Genomic DNA, 24,469 nt, shown 5'->3' on the forward strand with positions numbered 1-24,469 from the left:
TAAGAACATAAGAAAGTTTACAAACGAGAGGAGGCCATTCGGCCCATCTTGCTCGTTTGGTTGTTAGTAGCTTATTGATTCCAAAATCTCATCAAGCAGCTTCTTGAAGGATCCCAGGGTGTCAGCTTCAGCAACATTACTGGGAGTTGATTTCAGACCCTCACAATTCTCTGTGAAAAAAGTTCCTCCTATTTTCTGTTCTGAATGCCCCTTTGTCTAATCTCCATTTGTGACCCCTGGTCCTTGTTTCTTTTTTCAGGCTTAAAAAGTCCCTTGGGTCGACACTGTCAATACCTTTTAGAATTTTGAATGCTTGAATTAGGTCGCCACGTAGTCTTCTTTGTTCAAGACTGAACAGATTCAATTCTTTTAGCCTGTCTGCATATGACATGCCTTTTAAGCCCGGAATAATTCTGGTCGCTCTTCTTTGCACTCTTTCTAGAGCAGCAATATCTTTTTTATAGCGAGGTGACCAGAACTGCACACAATATTCAAGGTGAGGTCTTACTAGTGCATTGTACAGTTTTAATATTACTTCCCTTGATTTAAATTCAACACTTTTCACAATGTATCCGAGCATCTTGTTAGCCTTTTTTATAGCTTCCCCACATTGTCTAGACGAAGACATTTCTGAGTCAACAAAAACTCCTAGGTCTTTTTCATAGATTCCTTCTCCAATTTCAGTATCTCCCATATGATATTTATAATGTACATTTTTATTTCCTGCGTGCAGTACCTTACACTTTTCTCTATTAAATGTCATTTGCCATGTGTCTGCCCAGTTCTGAATCTTGTCTAGATCATTTTGAATGACCTTTGCTGCTGCAACAGTGTTTGCCACTCCTCCTACTTTTGTGTCGTCTGCAAATTTAACAAGTTTGCTTACTATACCAGAATCTAAATCATTAATGTAGATTAGGAATAGCAGAGGACCTAATACTGATCCCTGTGGTACACCACTGGTTACCACACTCCATTCTGAGGTTTCTCCTCTAATAAGTACTTTCTGTTTTCTACATGTTAACCACTCCCTAATCCATGTACATGTGTTTCCTTGAATCCCAACTGCGTTCAGTTTGAGAATTAATCTTTTGTGCGGGACTTTGTCAAAAGCTTTCTGGAAATCTAAATAAACCATGTCATATGCTTTGCAATTATCCATTATCGATGTTGCATCCTCAAAAAAATCAAGCAAGTTAGTTAGACACGATCTCCCTTTCCTAAAACCATGTTGACTGTCTCCCAGTACCCTGTTACCATATAGGTAATTTTCCATTTTGGATCTTATTATAGTTTCCATAAGTTTGCATATAATAGAAGTCAGGCTTACTGGTCTGTAGTTACCTGGTTCAGTTTTGTTTCCCTTTTTGTGGATCGGTATTACGTTTGCAATTTTCCAGTCTGTCGGTACCACCCCTGTGTCAAGAGACTGCTGCATGATCTTGGTTAGCGGTTTGTAAATTACTTCTTTCATTTCTTTGAGTACTACTGGGAGGATCTCATCCGGCCCAGGGGATTTGTTTATTTTAAGAGCTCCTAGTCCCTTTAACACTTCTGCCTCAGTTATGCTAAAGTTATTTAAAACTGGATAGGAACTGGATGACATGTGGGGCATGTTGTCAGTATCTTCCTTTGTAAAAACTTGTGAAAAGTAATCATTTAATATATTTGCTATTTTTTTTTCTTCATCTACGATTTTGCCATTTGTATCTCTTAAACATTTAATCTCCTCTTTGAATGTTCTCTTGCTGTTGTAATATTGGAAAAACATTTTGGAATTGGTTTTAGCTCCCTTAGCAATGTTCATTTCTATTTCTCTCTTGGCCTTTCTAACTTCCTTTTTGACTTGCGTTTGCAGTTCTGTGTACTCTTTCTGCGTACTTTCTTTTTGGTCCTTTTTTAATGCTCTGTAAAGTGCCTTTTTTCGCTGAATATTTTTTTTTAATTGATCTATTAAACCATTTTGGCAATTTAGTTTTACATTTAGATTTGTCTACTTTAGGGATGTAATTGTTTTGCGCCTCTAGTACTACATTTTTGAAGAACAACCATCCTTCTTCTGTGGATGTTTTCTCTATTTTACTCCAATCTACTTCTGTTAGTCTCTGTTTCATACCTTCATAGTTTGCTTTTCTAAAATTGTAAACCTTAGCTTTAGTCATTACTTTTGGGGTTTTAAAAAACACTTCAAATGAGACCATGTTGTGGTCTGAGTTTGCCAGTGGTTCTCTGACCTCTGTTTTAGTTATTCTATCTTCGTTATTTGAAAAGACTAAATCAAGGCATGCCTCCCCTCTAGTCGGTGCCTTGACAAATTGTGTTAGGAAGCAGTCATTTGTCATTTCCACCATTTCTATTTCATCCTTCGTGCTACCCACCGGGTTTTCCCATTTTATTTGGGGGAAGTTGAAATCCCCCATTAGTATGGCTTCTCCTTTGCTACACGCATTTCTAATGTCATTGTATAACAGATTATTTTGCTCACCGTCTGAATCTGGCGGTCTATAGCATGCTCCTATTATTATGCCCTTTGAATTTTTGTCCGTTATTCTGACCCATATTGATTCGGTTTTATTTTCTTTGTCCAGGTTTAACACCTGGGCTTCAAGACTGTTTCTTATGTATAGCGCTACCCCTCCTCCTCTTCTGTCCTGCCTGTCTTTCCTATACAGTGTATACCCACAAATATTATATTCGTCCCCATCACTCTCAGACAACCACGTTTCAGTAACACCTATCACATCATAGTTACCTGTTAGTGCAGTAGCTTCAAGTTCTAGAATTTTGTTTCTGATACTTCTAGCATTTAGATAAATACATTTAATGGTTGTCTTACCTGAGTTGTTGTTCTTGTTTTGATGCGGTCTCCCTTCTGTTTTTTGTTTGTTGATTTCTCCCCCCTTCCTTTCTAGTTTAAATGCTTCTGAACCTGCTCGAGGATCTTTTCTCCAAGTAGACTGGTTCCCTTGTTATTTAAATGCAGTCCATCCCGTCTATACAGATAGTCCTCGTTGTAGAATGTGGTCCAATGATCAAGATAGGTGAAGCCTTCCCGTGTGCACCACATCTTCAGCCATGCGTTTTGATTAATTATTTCCAGCTGTCCATATGGTCCTTTGCAAGGTGCCGGTAGTATACCAGAAAATACCACAGTTTTGGTTTTCTCTTTTAATTTCCTTCCTAGCTCTCTGAATTTGTTTTGCAGGGATTTTTGTCTCTCTCTTCCAATGTTGTTTGTACCGATGTGGACGACTACTACCGGGTCGTCTCCTGTTCGTTCTAGGAGCCTGTCCATGTTCTCAGTGATGTGCTTGACAGAGGCTCCCGGAAGGCAGCACACTGTTGTAGTAAGGGGGTCCAAACTGCGAATTGAACTTGCTGTGTTTCTCAATATGGAGTCCCCAACAATCATGACCTCCCTTCTTTTTGCTGTCTGGTCACCACTGTCAATGGGGTCCTGGATGTTGTTCCTTTCATTCTCTTGTTGTTGGTTCTGCTCATCAAAATTCTGAAGTGACTCAAATTTGTTGGTTGTTTTGATTTCTGGTGGTTGTGTTTGATGAAGTTTCTTTTTTTCCCTGCTTCTGCCTACCTGAACCCAGCTGTTCTGACCTTCTATCTCCCTGGTGGCTTTCAGTCTGTTAGGGGTGATGCAGACTTCCATGAATTGTGGGTGTGCCAGTTCCTCAAGATCCTGTTGCTGTCTTACTTCTTCCAGCTCCATTATTAGCATACTTACTAGTTTATGCAAATCCTGGATCGCGCTGCACTTTATGCACACTTGGTTTAGCTCCGCTGGGTTTTCTCGGATTTCCCACATCAAGCAGGTGTCACAGATTACTGGCTTGAAGACCATGTTGAGGGTTTTTTTTTTAAGTTTAGTTTCTTCTGCAGCCGTCAACCTGCTTTCAAACTGCTTCTAAACTGCTCTGTACTTTTCCACGCCTGTACTTCTCCCACTCGCTGTTGCTTCCACTCGCTGTCGCTGGGAAGACTGCCTCGTTTAACTGCGTTGTTCTGCTGTGCTGTTGGCTCCTCCCCTCGCCCGTGTCTCAGAACGGCGCTGAATTTGAATCAGCTGCTCCGAGTTTCAGCTTGTTTGTTATCAGAAAAACAGACGCGGCTGTTTGACTTTGAGCTGCTGCTGTGTTTCCCCAATGTCCTCTCTTTTCTGATTAAAGCAATTCAAGATGCAATTTCTCCTTACTGCTGCTAAACTGCTCTGTACTTTTCCACGCCTGTACTTCTCCCACTCGCTGTCGCTTCCACTCGCTGTCGCTGGGAAGACTGCCTCGTTTAACTAAGTGACCATTTCACAACTCATGCATTCAATCCTCTTAATATCTTTTGGGGTTTACATTTAAATAAGAGAAAGAAACTCCTACAGAATCATTGCATTCAAACAAGATTCTGCAGTGTTTAGCCAAATGACTGCATGCCGGACAAAGTCTGGGCCGAGTCACTGATGACTTGCTTTGGCACACGTTACGTGCACAATTAACAAGAGGATTTTGTTTTAATTTATGTGTCAGGGTTACTTCTGCACCATGTACAATAGTTCTGGATCTGTACACATTGTTACTATACACTTCTTTCTGCTCACATAGAGACACTTTAGAAGGGATGACATTCATCCAGAATACAGTAGGGGGCCAAAACTCACTGTTTTTCATATTAGCAGGCACGTAACTTGTAGTTTGTTTATCATCATTAGTGGGCAAACTCAATACAACTGAATCTGAATCAGTTGATGAACCATGAGCCTTAGCTACTGAGATTCTCCATACAAAAGGATTCAATGTTTTACTGACCAGCCTAGCTGATTCAGCGTTATTTGCGACACTGTGTAGTTGCTGATCTGAGGTCTTTTGCCTGCAGCGGTGCCCAAGTGCTGGTCTTCAACATCTTGGTTGTGAATGTGGGGATGCAGATAAAACAAGCTTTAAAACACGCCACTGGAGAATAATGAAAAGCTCTCATAAATCGTCTCTTTGTTCCCAATGACACAGCATTGTGTTCAAACACCACAATCATGTTCGAGTACAACGGGCCAGTTTGAAGGCCCTATACATGATCTTTATCAATAACAAAGCCTCAATGGGCTCTGGATTGGTCTTTCTTATCCAGGTCCTAGAATTATTTGAGGGAGCAGTCGTGTATGCATGTCTCACCCTGCATACAGCAGCAGAGCAGTTGTGTATGCGTGCCTCACTCTGCATACAGGAGTGGAGCAGTCGTGTATGCATGCCTCACCCTGCATACAGCAGTGGAGCAGTCGTGTATGCATGCCTCACCCTGCATACAGCAGGAGAGCAGTCATGTATGCATGCCTCACCCTGCATACAGCAGTGGAGCAGTCGTGTATGCGTGCCACGCTCTGCATACAGCAGCAGAGCAGTCGTGTATGCGTGCCTCGCTCTGCATACAGCAGCAGAGCAGTCGTGTATGCATGCCTCACCCTGCAAACAGGAGCAGAGCAGTCGTGCATGCATGCCTCACCCTGCATACAGCAGCAGAGCAGTCGTGTATGCGTGCCTCACTCTGCATACAGGAGTGGAGCAGTCGTGTATGTATGCCTCACCCTGCACACAGCAGCAGAGCAGTCGTGTATGCATGCCTCACTCTGCATACAGCAGCAGAGCAGTCGTGTATGTATGCCTCACCCTGCACACAGCAGCAGAGCAGTCGTGTATGCATGCCTCACCCTGCATACAGCAGCAGAGCAGTCGTGTATGCATGCCTCACCCTGCATACAGCAGCAGAGCAGTCGTGTATGCGTGCCTCACCCTGCATACAGCAGCAGAGCAGTCGTGTATGCATGCCTCACTCTGCATACAGCAGCAGAGCAGTCGTGTATGTCGTGTATGCATGCCTCACTGCATACAGGAGTGGAGCAGTTGTGTATGCATGTCACACCCTGCATACAGCAGCAGAGCAGTCGTGTATGCATGCCTCACTCTGCATACAGGAGTGGAGCAGTTGTGTATGCATGTCTCACCCTGCATACAGGAGTGGAGCAGTCGTGTATGCATGCCTCACCCTGCAAGCAGCAGTGGAGCAGTCGTGTATGCATGCCTCACCCTGCATGCAGCAGCAGTCGTGTATGCATGTCTCACCCTGCATACAGCAGCAGAGCAGTCGTGTATGCATGTCTCACCCTGCATACAGCAGTGGAGCAGTCGTGTATGCATGTCTCACCCTGCATACAGCAGTGGAGCAGTCGTGTATGCATGCCTCACCCTGCATACAGCAGGAGAGCAGTCATGTATGCATGCCTCACCCTGCATACAGCAGTGGAGCAGTCGTGTATGCATGCCTCAACCTGCATACAGCAGCAGAGCAGTCGTGTATGCGTGCCTCGCTCTGCATACAGCAGCAGAGCAGTCGTGTATGCATGCCTCACCCTGCAAACAGCAGCAGAGCAGTCGTGTATGCATGTCTCACCCTGCATACAGGAGTGGAGCAGTCGTGTATGCGTGCCTCACCCTGCATACAGCAGCAGAGCAGTCGTGTATGCATACCTCACTCTGCATACAGCAGCAGAGCAGTCGTGTGTGCGTGCCTCACTCTGCATACAGGAGTGGAGCAGTCGTGTATGCATGCCTCACCCTGCACACAGCAGCAGAGCAGTCGTGTATGCATGCCTCACTCTGCATACAGCAGCAGAGCAGTCGTGTATGCATGCCTCACCCTGCACACAGCAGCAGAGCAGTCGTGTATGTGTGCCTCACCCTGCATACAGCAGCAGAGCAGTCGTGTATGCATGCCTCACTCTGCATACAGCAGCAGAGCAGTCGTGCATGCGTGCCTCACCCTGCATACAGGAGTGGAGCAGTCGTGTATGCATGCCTCACTCTGCATACAGGAGTGGAGCAGTTGTGTATGCATGTCTCACCCTGCATACAGCAGCAGAGCAGTCGTGTATGCATGCCTCACTCTGCATACAGGAGTGGAGCAGTCGTGTATGCATGTCTCACTCTGCATACAGGAGTGGAGCAGTTGTGTATGCATGTCTCACCCTGCATACAGCAGCAGAGCAGTCGTGTATGCATGCCTCACCCTGCATACAGGAGTGGAGCAGTTGTGTATGCATGTCTCACCCTGCATACAGCAGCAGAGCAGTCGTGTATGCATGCCTCACCCTGCATACAGCAGCAGAGCAGTCGTGTATGCATGCCTCACCCTGCATACAGCAGCAGAGCAGTCGTGTATGCATGCCTCACTCTGCATACAGGAGTGGAGCAGTCGTGTATGCGTGCCTCACCCTATACAGCAATGCTTGTACTAGTTGGGCCATTGGGGACATCTGCTGAATAACTGTTTACATATACACTGCTGTGCAAAAGTCTTTTTTTACTCTGGTGCATTATGAGCATCAACAATTTACTCAAAGCCTCCACTAGTGTTTTCTACTATTACAACCTTGACTTGCAAAAGAAGGAAAAACATTGATTGAAATAGCTCGCATCACTCAATTTTCAAGGTGTGGTATAAAAGCATTTGGCAATTGGCAAACCCAGGACTGGAATACCCAAAAAACTGTCTAACAAGCAATACTTGAAGATAATATCCTTAAGGAATAGAAAGAAGACGAGCATTGAATTGACAACAGAACTGGCAGAAGCACAGGTGCTGTTGTCCATCAAATCAACAGTATGAAGGTCACTCTTGAAATCAGGACTTAAAGGATGTGTTGCAGTAAGAATACCTCTGTTAAGAAAGGGGAACAAGACTAAAAGGCTAAAATATGCACAAGAACACAGAAATTGTAGTTTTCTGTAAATACACAACAGTCCTATGTATGAAAATGTTTTAAATGGCGAGTGACACACTGTGAAAGGAGTTCTTGTCATTATTGAGATTACAATAAATGATTGCTTTGTATTTATTTAACACAAACACCAGCACAGCCAATTCTTGCTTTTATAAATTAATTTATAAATTGTTTACCATTCCCTGCTTTGGAATTGTGCTCATTCTACCTCAAGGAATTACAGCAAACTCTAGTATGGCATCTTAAAATAAAACACAAACAGGCACTTATCTCCACAGGCCAGTGTAGTGCCCAGCCCCTCGCACATGAGGGGGGCCTGCCGCTTGTACAATTGCCTCTCAGTTTGCCGTGCTCACACAAGAATAGATATGGCCGAAGTTTTGCGTTTTATTTTAAAACTGTTTTATGTTTTAAGTAAATACGCTGTAACAAAGTTGGAAATGTGTGTTGCCTTTCTACATGTGTAGGTCTCAAGCTGTCTAAAATAAATGATGCAATAGTTTCACAGGGTCTCGCATTATTATTATTTAATTTTGTTTATGTGCTGGTTGTTTATGCACCTTTGCTTTCTCTCATTTTACTGTTTGACAGTTTTTTTAGCAAACTATTTTAACATTTTCAAGCTATTTTTATTTTTTAATCTGCATCTACCATGTGGACATATGTCCACTGGATCTTAAGTCTTTACTTAAAAAGTCATTTCTTAAAAAGTCCATGTTTTGTAATCTTATTTTTAACATTTCACTGCTTTAACATTTTCAAGCTATTTTTATTTTTTATACTTTGTGCTTTTTTGTTTTTCCCCATTTATACTGCATTTTTCTGAAATAAAGACTATAACAAACTTACACCTGTTAAAAAACCCCACCCAAACCCTTTGTTTTATCCACCATTTCACTGTGACAAACTACAAACACGGAACACAGTTTCCATATTTGCATTAAAACTACTTTTCTAGTTTTACAATTAAAGCCAAATTTTTCTCTTGTTTAATTTCTGTGTTAGACTGTTTTTGGTTTAGGATTTGAGTGCTCATTTTGTGTGTGACCAAACTGAGGAATCAGAAGAAGTCACTGCAAGTGGAACACGCACTGTGCAGTGCATGTATGCACAGGGTGCTCTTTGGATACTGTTTTATGACACACTGGTGAAGGTATTTCTCATTGACTTGGTTTCTTTGACGTTTTATCCGAGGCTCTGGTGCAATGTGGGCAGGTACAACGCAGGAGTCTGAACTAACCTACTCCCCACTGAAATCTCTTTCTCCACGCATCTTGCCCCTGTGTGGCCTGGGACTGACCCTTTTTTCTCATTAAAGAGTTGTGTTATGGTGTTTTAATTCATGAATAACCCTTTTTCTCATTAAAGAGTTGTGTTGTGTTGAGATGCCAGTTGTTGAATGGTTGTGGTGTGAATGTCATTAAGTTGTTCCCATGACCAGTTCTGATGGTGCAAGCTACACATCGTGTGAAATAAAGCAGCTTCTCTAAAAGCTTATAACATGGTCGATTGCTTGGGAACGAATGCTTCTTAAAAGCCAGGCAGTATCAGTGTGAGGGACATTTATGTATTCTAATATAATTCTATATTTTTCCTCGTATGTGCAGAGTTCTTCCTGCATTCTTTCTCTCATCTCCCCTCACCCTACTTAAAATGCAAGCTTCAAAAGAAGCAGTCTGCAGATCTGCTAGCCAGGGCCAGGAAGAAATGAACAAGATTGTGTTGATTAGATAAGGATACCAGGCCAAATGGCTCAAGAAAGTGTGTCTGTTTTTCTAAATGGTCAGACTCTGATAAAATGGCTGTCTCTAACCCAGGTGTTAAAATGTCTATTGAAATTTATGAGTAACTCTAAGTGAATCACAGAATGTCTTGAATTAGCTTTGCCATTCAGCAAACCTTTAAAATGTTAGATGAGTATACATAGTCTTCCTAAAAGTTTCTAAACACAAGATTGACACTAACATTTTGTTAATAAATTTCTAAAACTAACAATACCAAACACTATCCACATTGTGACGATTGTTGTTTGTCAAATTGTATTTTGATAACCGTCGGTATGATATTAAGGATTGAAAATATTTGTTTTGTGCCTTACAATGTCATTCGGCACATCCATGGTTAAATCTGTAAAGAATAAGTTACAATTTAAAATGAACAAATAGTACTTTATAACCAAAGAAAATTTGTGTTACTCAGGCTCTGAGTATCCATATATAATAAGGTATGGGGTTATTCATCTTTTTGTGGGTAACATGAATATGAAGGTTTTATAGAGACAGGAAGGAGCACAGTGGAGTTATTAATAAAAGAGACTTTTCTTAAGTTACCTTTTAAGAAGATATTTGATGGACAGCCTCAACCAAGGCGTGGACAAATTTCTTTGAAGATCAAGGACACACCTTTTTCTAAGGACAACTGCCAATGAGGTTACATTTTGGGTCAATCCCAAATGATTGGCTGGTGTCTCAGAACACCTATCTCATGCCAATTTTAAAAGACTGGAAATTGAATGATCTCTGGGTCTTGATTTTTCCATCCATTCAAGATCTATTCTGACCTGTTCTTTGAGGAATCATCTATATATCTGGAAGCTACAGAATATGCCTTGTTGGAGAAAACCTTCTTCAACTTCAGAACTTCGATCTGCCTTGGAACTAAACTTTGAATTGAACTGCAACCAAAAGACAATATCTTTGAAGAGGATTAACTGCAATTGGCTTTTTACATGGGATTTTAAAAGAAAAAACTTCACACGTTGTTCTTGGTAATCTAACAATTTGCAACGAAACTCCAGGACTCTTAATCAGGTTTTGCACATTAATGGACTCTTTTTACAACTGGACTTGCAAAACTTTGAAACATTCCTGCTCTTAAAAACTTTCTTCAAGCTCCACAAGGGTAAATATATAATTCTTAACCTATCAAGAGTTGTTTATAGCTATTAGACTTGTAATATCTATTATGTGTTGTCTTTGCTTATCCATGTGTGCTATATAATAAAACTAGTTAATAATCATTATTTCTTAAATTGTCTGTTTTTTTTTGTTTGAAACAAGGTGCACTTTTACAGAGAGTAAACATTCATGATTTAATCAATTAAAATTAAGCCAGAACTGCGCACTACTATTGGAGTCATGTATTGCTGGAGTTTATAGCATAACTGGTGAACTATAGTGACTAAGCTCTTTAATAGTAATTTGTGAGGAAACCACGTTGTGATTTGACCTTAGATGTAAATATACACGACACCAGGTAAAAAAAAAAAGAAATCAACACTAGCAAAATGGGATAAAAAAAGAGAAACTCTCCAGAACAGTCAAATAGCAGCTTAGAATACACAGTAGCTGGCAAGCTTATAGATGTGCAAACATACAATGTGCCTCTTCCTCCTCAAGCCTAGTGTTGGGTTGATTACATATTAAAGTGTGCTTTAAAAAAGAAAAGGATCTGATAGTGTGTGTCACTCCCTTCTTCACTTGTCTGATCAGTCATGGTAAAGGTTATCTTTAAAGACACATCTTCATCAGCTTTGCTTCTGCACCAATAGGTTCTGTTTGGGTTCCCAAGTATTTGTCAGGTTGAGATGAATTGTTTTTTAAGTTTTCAGGTCCCGTTAATGTATAGACTGTCAGCATTAATATACCAAAAAAGTTTTAATTCACTGATATGTAAATATATACTATGTATTTTTACATGAGTAAAATAAGTACCTGCAGTTGGAGTCGCATTTCCCTAATGATAAGAATATTCTGTTTAAAGCAGGCGATGCTACCTTCAGTATGATTCTTGTGATGCATCGCATACTGCTGTCTCACATCAGCTGTGACAGAAAGAGAAACTTAATGCAAAGTGGGAGTTTTTGTTCTCTTTTTTTTTCTACACACACTTTCCGTCCCTCCGCTACCAGGGGAAGTCAGGAAGCAATCGGCACAGCACAGAAAGAAACTAGATGCTGATAAAAGCCAGTATATTAATACAAAAATAGATTTAAAAAAAGTAAATGCCAAGAAATAATACAAATATTTGAATACAACTTTCTGTAGTATATTTCTATTTAAGCAGGGTGATGAGTTAATGCAAGATGGTTGGTTTATCTGCAATGGCGGCGCTCTCCTGTCAGAAGCACAGTAAGGGCAGATCCACAATAGGTTGTTTTGCATCTAAATGGACAATTATTGAGCGTTGCAACAGGCAGAAATAGAATCTAGACATACTGAGGAACAAAAAAAACCTTTACGGAAATTCGGAAAAAAAAAAGTTTCCCAGTTGTCTTCACGCTAATTACACGCAAATTTTTTTTTCTTTACATTGTGCAAATTAACGTCTTCAAGTGACGCTAAATAACTAGCCCTAATATATATATATATATATATATATATATATATATATATATATATATATATATATATTGTAAGGTACCAGGGAGGGGGGTAAAATCCTTCCCTGCTAAAAACCTTGTGAGAATGCACATTTGGGTGTTATGGGGTTTAATTGTAATTGTTTTAATGATTTAGTTAATCCTCGGCACCTGATCGTAATTATAAATTAGAGACAGGTGCAGGGTATTTAAAGAGAGGCAGCCAGACTGATCGGGGCTGCTGAGTGAAGAGCCCGACTGCGTGTGTGTCCAGTCGTATTGAAGAGAGTGCTGAGAGAAGCCCGTTTGTGTTTTGGTGTTTGTCAGGTAAACGGCTTAGCCGTCCTGTGGTTTAGTGAGGAACCAGTCTATGTTTAGTCAGAGCTCCAAGAGGGAGCTAGGCATTTGTTTTGTTTTCATTTCTGTGTTTATTAAAAAGTGCGCGTCAGCGCCGTAAAAGATCAATTTTTGTGTCCTGGGTCTATCTTAAAGGGGCAACGAACTCCGTGAGTGCGAGGATCGTTTACATATGGTACCAGAAGTGTGTGTGGGCGCCCCTATGACCCAGTAAAATGGAAACCCTAGAGGATTTGGTCGCTTTGATGAAGAGAAACACTGCTGCCCAGATTGAGCAGAATAAGAGATGGAGATTGAAACTTGGATTGCCAGAGCCAGAGCCGACGGAGCTGGATCTGCTGCTCCAAAAATGGGAGCAGGCAAGACAAGCCCAGCCGCCGCTCCCAGAGCCCAGAGAAGAGGAGCCGCCGCTCCCAGAGCCCAGAGAAGAGGAGCCGCCGCTCCCAGAGCCCAGAGGGGAGGAGCCGCCGCTCCCAGAGCCCAGAGAGGGAGGAGCCGCCGCTCCCAGAGCCCAGAGAGGGAGGAGCCGCCGCTCCCAGAGCCCAGAGAAGAGGAGCCGCCGCTCCCAGAGCCCAGAGAAGAGGAGCCGCCGCTCCCAGAGCCCAGAGAAGAGGAGCCGCCGCTCCCAGAGCCCAGAGAGGGAGGAGCCGCCGCTCCCAGAGCCCAGAGAGGGAGGAGCCGCCGCTCCCAGAGCCCAGAGAGGGAGAAGCGATGAACAAAGAGGAGGAGGTGAGGTGCCCACCTCCATCACCCCAGCGAACCAGTCCGGCACTGCCAGTTGCGGTCCCTTGCCCCTTGCTCCTGGACACCCTGCCGGTCTTCCTAGACCTTCCTGCGCTGGACCTGGAGCCCAGGAGTCTGCAACATTGGCCACAGCTTTTCCCCTGGTTCCCTGCTCCGCTCTTCCCGAGCACCCAGACGTCGCTGGGCTGCTGCCAGACGTCGCTGTTGCTCCCCCTGTTCGCTGCTTTGCTTCCCCTGGGTGATCGGACATCGCTGCGCCGGTCCCCAGTGGAAGATCTCTGTCCACTGCTGCATCCTCCTGTTCCCCGGTCGTCACTTCGGTCGGCCCTGTCATCCCGGTGGGGTCCCTTGTCGCCGGTTCAGGGTCCCTTCCCGGAAGTGCCGGAAGGTTCGACCCACCCTCAAGTCCGCCCGTGGAAGAGGGCGGAAATGGACATTTCGGGACTTGAGTGTGGGTGGTTGTGTTTTAGGGGAGGGGGTGGCCTTGGTATGGCCGATCAGTGTTTCACACTTGAGGGGGAGGATGTGTAAGGTACCAGGGAGGGGGGTAAAATCCTTCCCTGCTAAAAACCTTGTGAGAATGCACATTTGGGTGTTATGGGGTTTAATTGTAATTGTTTTAATGATTTAGTTAATCCTCGGCACCTGATCGTAATTATAAATTAGAGACAGGTGCAGGGTATTTAAGAGAGGCAGCCAGACTGATCGGGGCTGCTGAGTGAAGAGCCCGACTGCGTGTGTGTCCAGTCGTATTGAAGAGAGTGCTGAGAGAAGCCCGTTTTGGTGTTTGTCAGGTAAACGGCTTAGCCGTCCTGTGGTTTAGTGAGGAACCAGTCTGTGTTTAGTCAGAGCTCCAAGAGGGAGCTAGGTTTTTGTTTTGTTTTCATTTCTGTGTTTATTAAAAAGTGCGCGTCAGCGCCGTAAAAGATCAATTTTTTGTGTCCTGGGTCTATCTTAAAGGGGCAACGAACTCCGTGAGTGCGAGGATCGTTTACAATATATATATACACACACTGCTGTGCATAAGTCTTAGACATGTTGCAGTAGGCTTGCTACTATAATGTAATATTATTCGATAAAGCTTAAACATCGAAGTCGCCAAAAAATTTGACTGAAATAAATGTATAATCGAGAAACGTTGGTAAAACCACTCGCTGTTTTGTGCAGTTTTTATACTTGCTGTCTGCCCCGTCTCCGTTCCGCTCTGAACGGCTGGGGGTCGCTGTCAGTCACCTCAGTGGACTGTTAGTACTGTAGTTTCACTGTCAGTCATTTCATCCTGTTCTGACAGATCTCGTTGACTGAAGCAGTGCTAGAATGCTCTCATTTGCCAGCTACAGCGCCTGTCATTCAAAGCGCCTACTTTGAAATTAGCGGGTTCAAGTGTATGCAAGCTTTTGCTTTAGGTATACGGTGACAGGTACTAGCTTGATTTGAAAATTGGGCTCAAGAAAAAAAAAACACTTGACTATTGTGCAGAATACCCTGGCCGACGGCTGAAGTCTCTGCGGCAGGATGAAGCGGGCCCATCTGCCTTGCCTCCAGTGACTCTGACTCCAGCTGTGCTGAAGCAGGAGAGGGGCGGAGATCAGACACTGAATAATAAGTGCATGTTAGTTCTGTTTTGTTCAGTGCATATTACATTTATTCTATAAAGGTCTGTGTAATACACTTTTATATGCTATGTTTACTACTGTTTATCTGAGACCATTTTTAAATGTAGAGCTCTGCTGTTACCAAATGTTACTTCAATTAGAATGTTGGTAACATGGTTTTGTTGAATGTTGAATATGATAAAGGGGTTTCGCTAAATGAGACATTTTTCAGTGGCATAAAAGTCTGTTTTTTTTTAAAGCATAAAGATCGATTTCACCCATTCTGTGCTTGAATTGAAAAATAAAGATTGAAAAAAAATACAATAAAATATTTCTAAAATAAATGTCGAGATTAATCATCAATCTGGCAAAAAAAATAAAAATCGAATAGTAGCAAGCCTAATTATGAGCATCAACAATTTACTCAAAGTCAACACTAGTGTTTTCTACTATTATAACAATCTTGACTTGCACAAAGAAGTAAAAACATTGAGTGAAGTATCTCGCATCAATTGATTTTCAAGCTGTGGTATCTGAAGCATAATCAACAAGTACAGAGAAACATCATCTGTAATTGATAAACCCAGGATTTATAGACCCAAAAAGCTGTCTAACAATGACGAGCTACACTTGAAGATAATATCCTTAAGGAATAGAAAGAAGACAAGCGTTGAATTGTCAACAGAACTGGCAGAAAGCACAGGTGTTGTTGTCCATCAAATCAACAGTCCAAAGGACCTTTGACCATTGTTCCATAGTCCAATTTCTGTGTTTGTGTGCATATTTTAGCCTTTTAGTCTTGTTCCCCTTTCTTAACAGAGGTATTCTTATTGCAACACATCCTTTAAGTCCTGATTTCAAGAGTGACCTTCATACTGTTGATCTGATGAATTAACAATAGAATCCCTTATGCCATCATTTTCGCGGTTTTTGGTTTTAAAATGTAATTTTCTTAAGTTGTGTAACACATACAGCCGCTCTTATACAGCCTGTCTAATACAGCCTCTCTGATACAGCCGCTCTGATACAGCCTCTCTGATACAGCCGCTCTGATATAGCCGGTCTGATACAGCCGATCTGATACAGCCGCTCTGATACAGCCGCTCTGATACAGCAACTCTGATACAGCCGGTCTGATACAGCCTCTCTGATACAGCCTCTCTGATACAGCCGCTCTGATACAGCCGCTCTGATACAGCCTCTCTGATACAGCCGCTCTGATACAGCCGCTCTGATACAGCCGCTCTGATACAGCCGGTCTGATACAGCCGCTCTGATACAGCCGCTCTGATGCAGCCGGTGTGATACAGCCGGTCTGATACAGCCGCTCTGATACAGCCGCTCTGATACAGCCGCTCTGATACAGCCGGTCTGATACAGCCGCTCTGATACAGCCGGTCTGATACAGCCGCTCTGATACAGCCGGTCTGATACAGCCGGTCTGATACAGCCGCTCTGATACAGCCGCTCTGATACAGTCGGTCTGATACAGCCGGTCTGATACAGCCGCTCTGATACAGCCGGTCTGATACAGCCTCTCTGATACAGCCTCTCTGATACAGCCACTCTGATACAGCCGCTCTGATACAGCCGCTCTGATACAGCCGGTCTGATACAGCCGCTCTGATACAGCCGCTCTGATACAGCCGGTCTGATACAGCCGGTCTGATACAGCCGGTCTGATACAGCCGCTCTGATACAGCCGGTCTGATACAGCCGCTCTGATACAGCCGCTCTGATACAGCCTCTCTGATACAGCCGGTCTGATACAGCCGGTCTGATACAGCCGCTCTGATACAGCCTCTCTGATACAGCCACTCTGATACAGCCGCTCTGATACAGCCGCTCTGATACAGCCGGTCTGATACAGCCGGTCTGATACAGCCGGTCTGATACAGCCGGTCTGATACAGCCGGTCTGATACAGCCGCTCTGATACAGCCGCTCTGATACAGCCGCTCTGATACAGCCTCTCTGATACGGTCTGATACAGCCGGTCTGATACAGCCGCTCTGATACAGCCGGTCTGATACAGCCGCTCTGATACAGCCGGTCTGATACAGCCGCTCTGATACAGCCGGTCTGATACAGCCGCTCTGATACAGCCACTCTGATACAGCCGCTCTGATACAGCCGCTCTGATACAGCCGGTCTGATACAGCCGGTCTGATACAGCCGCTCTGATACAGCCGCTCTGATACAGCCGCTCTGATACAGCCGCTCTGATACAGCCGCTCTGATACAGCCGGTCTGATACAGCCGCTCTGATACAGCCGCTCTGATACAGCCGCTCTGATACAGCCGCTCTGATACAGCCGCTCTGATACAGCCGGTCTGATACAGCCGCTCTGATACAGCCGGTCTGATACAGCCGCTCTGATACAGCCGCTCTGATACAGCCGCTCTGATGCAGCCGGTCTGATACAGCCGGTCTGATATAGCCATTCTGATACAACCGGTCTGATACAGCCTCTCTGATACAGCCATTCTGATACAGCCGGTCTGATACTGCCGGTCTGATACAGACGCTCTGATACAGTCGGTCTGATACAGCCGCTCTCATACAGCCGCTCTGATACAGCCGGTCTGATACAGCCTGCTCTGATACAACCGCTCTGATACAGTCGGTCTGATACAGCTGGTCTGATACAGTCGGTCTGATACAGCTGGTCTGATACAGCCGCTCTGATACAGCCACTCTGATACAGCCTCTCTGATACAGCCGGTTTGATACAGCCGGTCTAATACAGCCGCTCTGATACAGCCGCTCTGATACAGCCGGTCTGATACAGCCTCTCTGATACAGCCACTCTGATACAGCCGGTCTGATACAGCCTGCTCTGATACAGCCTGTCTGATACAGCCGCTCTGATACAGCCGCTCTGATATAGCCGCTCTGATACAGCCTCTCTGATACAGCCGCTCTGATACAGCCGCTCTGATACAGCCGGTCTGATACAGCCTCTCTGATACAGCCGCTCTGATACAGCCGGTCTGATACAGCCGGTCTGATACAGCCGCTCTGATACAGCCGGTCTGATACAGCCTCTCTGATACAGCCAGTCTGATACAGCCGGTCTGATACAGCCGGTCTGATACGGTCGCTCTGATGCAGCCGGTCTGATACAGCCTCTCTGATACAGCCATTCTGATACAACCGGTCTGATACAGCCAGTCTGATACAGCCAGTCTGATACAGCCGGTCTGATACAGCCTCTCTGATACAGCCATTCTGATATAGTCGGTCTGATACAGCCGGTCTGATACATACTCTCTGATACAGCCGGTCTGATACAGCCTCTCTGATACAGCCACTCTGATACAGTCTGTCTGATACAGCCGGTCTGATACAGCCGCTCTGATACAGCCTCTCTGATACAGCCAGTCTGATACAGCCTCTCTGATACAGCCTCTCTGATACAGCCGGTCTGATACAGCCTCTCTGATACAGCCGGTCTGATACGGTCGCTCTGATACGGCCGGTCTGATACGGCCGCTCTGATACAGCCACTCTGATACAGCCACTCTGATACGGCCGGTCTGATACATATGCCACTAGTAATGTTGGAGAAGCCCCGCTGAAGATTTTGCAGCTTTCTGACACAAGATGGCTCGCAATTAGCCAGTGTGTTGATCGAGTGCTTTCTCAGTACGAAGAGCTGAAGTTGCACTTTCAGCTTACAAAGGACACTGAAAGGAACTACAACGCTGAACTACTGGACCAGATGTATTCAGACTGCGTAAACAGAATGGATCTATTTTTTCTTCAGCCCGTTGTCACTGAGGTCAACAGAATAAACAAGCTGTTTCAGCTTGACAGTGCTAAGGATATCAAATGCAGATGCAGCGATTACATGTTCGAGTTTCTGACAGAGATAAAACAATATCCAGCAACTTGAGTCGCTTACCCTTCTCAGTTGTACCCAACTGTTGTACTTAGTTCCAAAAAGCCACAGCTGGAAAATTTACCATTTTTGCCACTTTACAATGGCGATCTTGGCAAACTCATCCAGCAATGGCGAGCTTTAAACAATGTATACTGGGTGCACACTGAAGAAGACAGCCAAATTGATGAGTTCTGGGTTGAAGTGGCGAAACACACTGACGTAACTGGTGATAAAGATTTCACTGAACTTGGTCTTTTTGCATCTCTTTTAGCCCTAACCGAAAATAAGGGGGGGTGTGGAGGGAGGGTCACCCCCCCACTTTAATGAATTGACAATTTGTCAGCACGTGGCTGCCTCGTGTCGACACGGATGAGTCAGGAGTTAGCCATGAGTTTTTTTTTAGTAGTCAGCCATAATTTGTCGATATTAACTTTACAAAATGACAAACCGAATGCGTGTATTTTCACTGTTTATAATTACTGTTATAGCACAATCAGTTAGAACCAGAACGGTTGAAACGCTGTAAACTGATTGGTTGAAGAATCAATTTTTCTCACTGTCTGTCTGAAATGCATGAAACAGACACTACCATCAATCTCTACAAAAAAGAACACATTTAATTTAAACAGTTTTGATTTTGTTGTTGTTTAAATAACACTGGGAAAATACTTCAGACTGTTGATTGGTAAAATGGAAAAAAAAGTCGACCAACAAGCATAGAAAACGCAGGACAAATTTAAAATGCTTGCTGTGTGTGAAAGAGAATTTGATGATGACTATCATAAGACGCACAATGATAAGCATCATAAAGACCTGGTAATCAGCCATAAATATATACCATTTCAAATGGTAAATGCCTCAAAAAATCCATTTGAAGCTGCTGCGAACTTAAAAAATACTCTTCCAACTGACCGTGGAACAGAGGCTCATCCTGCTGTGACGGCCATGGCAACAACAGCAGCTGAAACGGGTGTTACCATCAGCGCTCCCTTTTTAATAAATAATAAAAAATATTTATTATTATTATTATTATTATTATTAAAGAATATAATATAATAATAATAATAAAGTCCATGTACAAGTCTAAGGAGTACATATATTGCGATAGCGACCACTGAGAAACGAAGTTGTCATCAACGCTGTTTTTAATTAATTTATTATATATATATATCTTATATATATATATATATATATATAGATATATATAATATATATAATATATATATATATATATATAGGTAGGGCCCATTCCCTGTAAATACAGTGAAAACGGGTTGTTGAATTCTCCTTGTTTTTTTTAACAGTGTTAGCTATAAAATCAAAAGACTAGTCTTAAGTTGTATAATAAACACTGCCTGTTTTATTACTGTTATTTACTAATTCTGCAGTACGACATATTCACCTGATATCAGTGCAGTTTGTGACTATAAGATAAAGTGGGGTGGGGATGAGGAAAAGTAGCCTTTCCCTTTTTTAACAATCTTTACAGAAACACGTTTTACCTAGACAAAAGAACAATGGCATATCTGTAAATGCAAACTGGCATTCATTTAGGACTGAAGGTTTGGAAGTTAGCTATTAATTGAGAAAAACAACATTTTTTGGGGTTCAAGGGGGGGGGGGGGGGGGGGGGGGGGGGGGGGGGGGGGGGGGGGGGGGGGGGGGGGGGGGGGGATCACAGAATGCTTATTTTTATGTAGCAAAAGGAGAGGGGGGGGGAGGTGGGGGGGGGGGGGGGGGGGGAGGGTGCGGAAAAAAATACATAGTTTTGCACCAAAATTAAAGTTTGCATTCTCATGTTTCTAGGTATCACAGTTTTCTAAATTGGTCGATTTAAAGGAAACAAACAAAAGCAGTCTACTGTTTTTTGGTCAAACTCTTACAGTACAGTACATGCTGCTTATCATCCAGTGTAAGTGCATAATCTAGCTGTGTTTGACTGGTACAGTACGGATAAGAACAAATCAATAGGAAGTTAATGTATTGTGTAAGTCACATTATTCAGTATTATATAGTGTATGTAAAGAATTTTGATACATGCAAGTTGCAATTGTCCTACTTGTTAATTGCTTAAAGTAAATTTTAAATCAGATATAATAAAACTGTTAATTACTGTATTTCTGTGAGTTTAATAACCTTTTATTTAAGTGTCATGTTTAAAACAATGGGAATGTTTTTCATTTACCAACAAATTACTTCATTTTACTGACACATAATATAGTAGTTTTCAGCACTTGACATCTTTTTCTGTTGTTTCCAGCCCTGCAACACTGTGTCAGAGAATGGACTTTGGGATTGTTTCAGTAATGCAATCATCAGAGAAGACTGTCAACAACAATGAATGTTGATTGTGTCTTCAGTTTCGTTTGATTTTTTTTTTTAACGAGGTGTGGACGAGCTGTGATGGGGCTTGTCATTTTTGCCACATCTATACCAGATCTTACGAAAACGTTAGATTTTTTTTTTATGCATAGGGCTACATGTTAATAGTAATAAGATTGGTTTCAGTAAGGTTCTTAGCCAGTACCTCCCCATTCTTATCTGTCTGTTAGTGATGCATGGGCCAAGAACCCTGGAGCAAGCTGGTGTTCTCTAACCCCTATATTCTCATAATTCAGCCTACAACACAACCCAGTATAACACAAATTTATCAACACAACCTTGAATGGTTGCCAACGCTAAGCACATTCAGCAGGGTCTACATTCATGCCCACAGCGCGTTCTTTAGTGATGCCTGTTCTAGATCTCACAGAAACCCTGTCAGTTGTAAACGTTATCTCTGTTGTGCACGTCATTACCCAGCTAGCACCTCAATCGGATTTGCTTAAATTATAAGCAAATTAGTAAATTGCCGACTGTCCTTAATTGTATATATACTGTAGCGTTCTGTGCTATGGGGGTGAGACAGACTCAGGGAAGACCAGATGAGGTTCCACGTACTTTTATTTTTAATAACACAACGAAACCCTGTTTGGGCCGGGGTTCACGCCAAAATAATAAATAGCTGTCTCTCTCTCTCTCTTTTACACCGCAGACTCACTGGGGGTCACGCACTGCTTCACCGATAAGCGCTCTCTCAGCCAGGTCTCCGTCTCCCGGCAGACATTCACACGCGTACTCCCCCTCGCCCCCACGTCCCCTCCTACTTATAGCCTCCGGGGGACCACTGCACACACACACACACACACACACACACACACACACACAACCCGTACCCGGACGGCGTGCCCCGTACCCTCACAATACACGGAACGTTAACAGGACGTAACTTGCAATTACAAACACAACTGTCCTGTCTGTTTGTGCTGCCATCGCCAGCGGCCCAGCAATATATATAGCGATGTATCATATATATATATATTATATATCGTAATATATAGATATTTATAATATATATAAATATAATAATATGATATAGTATATGGTAGCAATTTCGTTGTAATTTAGTTGTAGGATTTAGCAGTATTATTTACTTAGACATACTGACTAGGATTTATTTACGTTTCTTTCAGGATGTCTGTAGTATTTACTATGATCACACAGTATTTCAAATATACTCTAACCACCTTGTATCAATACCCTGTATTATAATGCGGTATTTTTTTTTTTTTAAATGCAAGTAGAGGTATCTACTGCAAACTATAGTATAAATTATAGTAAATATTAGTATTATTTTTGCAGGTTTCAACTGACGACACTAAACTTCAGCTTGAGTAGGGTTATTGGCCATATAGCTCTCTACTCCAACATCATTTCACTTTTTCCATTAATGAAAAAAAAAAAAAAAAAAAAAACGAGACACAAACGTCTAAAACGAAAAGAACCAACTTAATACGCTATTCAAACACTTGAACTTCAGTCGTTCTGGTTTGATAACTTTACTGGGTGTGATTCACCGTTCAGAAAAATAAAAAAAATTAAAAAATCGTGCCCGAGGAATTAAAGGTTTGAGAATTTAGCCCACCATTGTTCTAAGATGTTACACTCGCTACAAAAATCATGCAACTGCGTGTGAGTTTGTAAAACCAGTCTCAAATTCACAACAATTAGACTTATTAGGGTCATACAACAGTTTATTTTACAATGTTAAAGTAAAGGCACAACCGCTGTTTTTAGTTTGTTTGCTGGTTTGTTCTCGGTCCAACACATCACACTCAAATTAGTTCACTACTAGAAAATCACCCAACGTTCTAACTACACGATGTCGAATAACCCCCCCCCCCCCCCCCCCCCCCCCCCACGAAACCCCCCCCCCCCCCCCCCCCCCCCCCCCCCCCCCCCCCAAAAAAAAAAAAAAAAAAGGCAACGTTTCTTCTCCGTATGCTTTAGAATACCCAAGATTAGCAAGAAGAGGCATACGAAATCTTATGGGGTATAATATTATATATATATATATATATATATATATATATTTATAGATATATATATATATAACGCCCAGCAACTCAATTCCAGGATGAGTGTAGAATAAAAATGTAATTTGGGTTGAGAGGAGGAAGAATACGGAATTGTATACATATGAGAACTATAATACTTCATGCACAGCAAATCCAAAAGCTTACGTGAATTAGAGTCAAAACAATTGGGTCTTTGTACTTACTTTTAATCCCGGACAATCCTGGGCTTCAGTAACTGTTATCCTTTTTAGGGATTAACTCCACAATCCTGTCCTAGTCAGTCATTTCATTTCCTCGTTGAGAGACGAGGACTATCTCCTGACAGGTTGTGCTGTGGATTCTCGTTCAGAAAAGATCAGACACAGGCTTATTGATGACAGAAGGAATAGCTCAGTTTCAGTTCCAGTAAACACATGATTCGAAACTCAAAACTCGTGTGTTTCAGTGATTCTGTGTCTCTCTTCAGTCTGAGAGAGCTCAACTCTGTGGTTCTTATAATATATCTCGTTCTGTCCACGTGGATTGGAAAGACTAAACATTGTAAAAACCCTACAAGCTCCGCCTGCGCTACCGCTTATAAAAGCATTGAGCAGGGTTACTTTTAAAAAGGGGGTACTCAAACCAATCACATTATTATTCCTTGAATTCTCAATTTCCGCACATTACACAGCTGTCATAGTTCATGACAGGAGACACGTGTTTTTGTAAACTAATAACATTTTACAGGGCTGTAATTCTCAACGAAAAAGTGCAGGTACTTCAAAATGGAGACAATCTGAGTGTATATATATATATATATATATATATATATATATATATATATATATATATATATATATAATATATATATATATATATATATTTAAATGTATACATATTGGTACACGATACATTTATAAATACAAAATAAGCCTTAAACAATAACTGATCAATTATAGCCAATTCCCCATAAACAAGGAAGCTGAAAATATTGAAAACCCTTTGCATGTATCATTCAGTCATGTGCTGTAATATAACACTTAAGCTGAATCTTAAGCATTAAGAAATATTACAAGGTGCACTAACAGCTGTAGAGGGAGTTCTGTTTCAAGGTATACTAAAAAAGAGATGATGTTATAAAAAATGGTATGCAAAAAAAAAAAAAAAACTGCTATGGAAAAATGATACAAAATTGTGCAAAACACACCCAAACATCAAACTGCTTCTGTTTGCTAACCATTTAACCAACTAACTTGGTAGGCGCATCCTGGGGCCAATGGAATTCAAATATGACAAAATGGTGCTCTTTTGTAAAAAAGATGGTTTTACAGACCTACGTTTCGTTCTTAAATTTAAAACTGCTTCAGCTGAATGCGG

The 24,469-nt window shown here is 42.4% G+C and overlaps 1 protein-coding gene across 1 annotated transcript in view; it reads right to left on the bottom strand.

The window, feature by feature from the left end:
- The window catches only part of LOC121314019 (CMP-N-acetylneuraminate-beta-galactosamide-alpha-2,3-sialyltransferase 1-like), a 62,851-nt gene extending 39,433 nt beyond the window's left edge, over positions 1–23,418 (bottom strand). Inside the window, exon 1 of the mRNA XM_041246780.1 lies at positions 23,317–23,418. The gene's annotated coding sequence lies outside the window, so the exon portion shown is untranslated. The remainder of the gene's footprint in view (positions 1–23,316) is intronic.
- Between the last annotated feature and the right edge of the window lie 1,051 nt (positions 23,419–24,469).

Source organism: Polyodon spathula, chromosome 4 (assembly GCF_017654505.1).
Source record: "Polyodon spathula isolate WHYD16114869_AA chromosome 4, ASM1765450v1, whole genome shotgun sequence".
NCBI lineage: Eukaryota > Metazoa > Chordata > Actinopteri > Acipenseriformes > Polyodontidae > Polyodon > Polyodon spathula.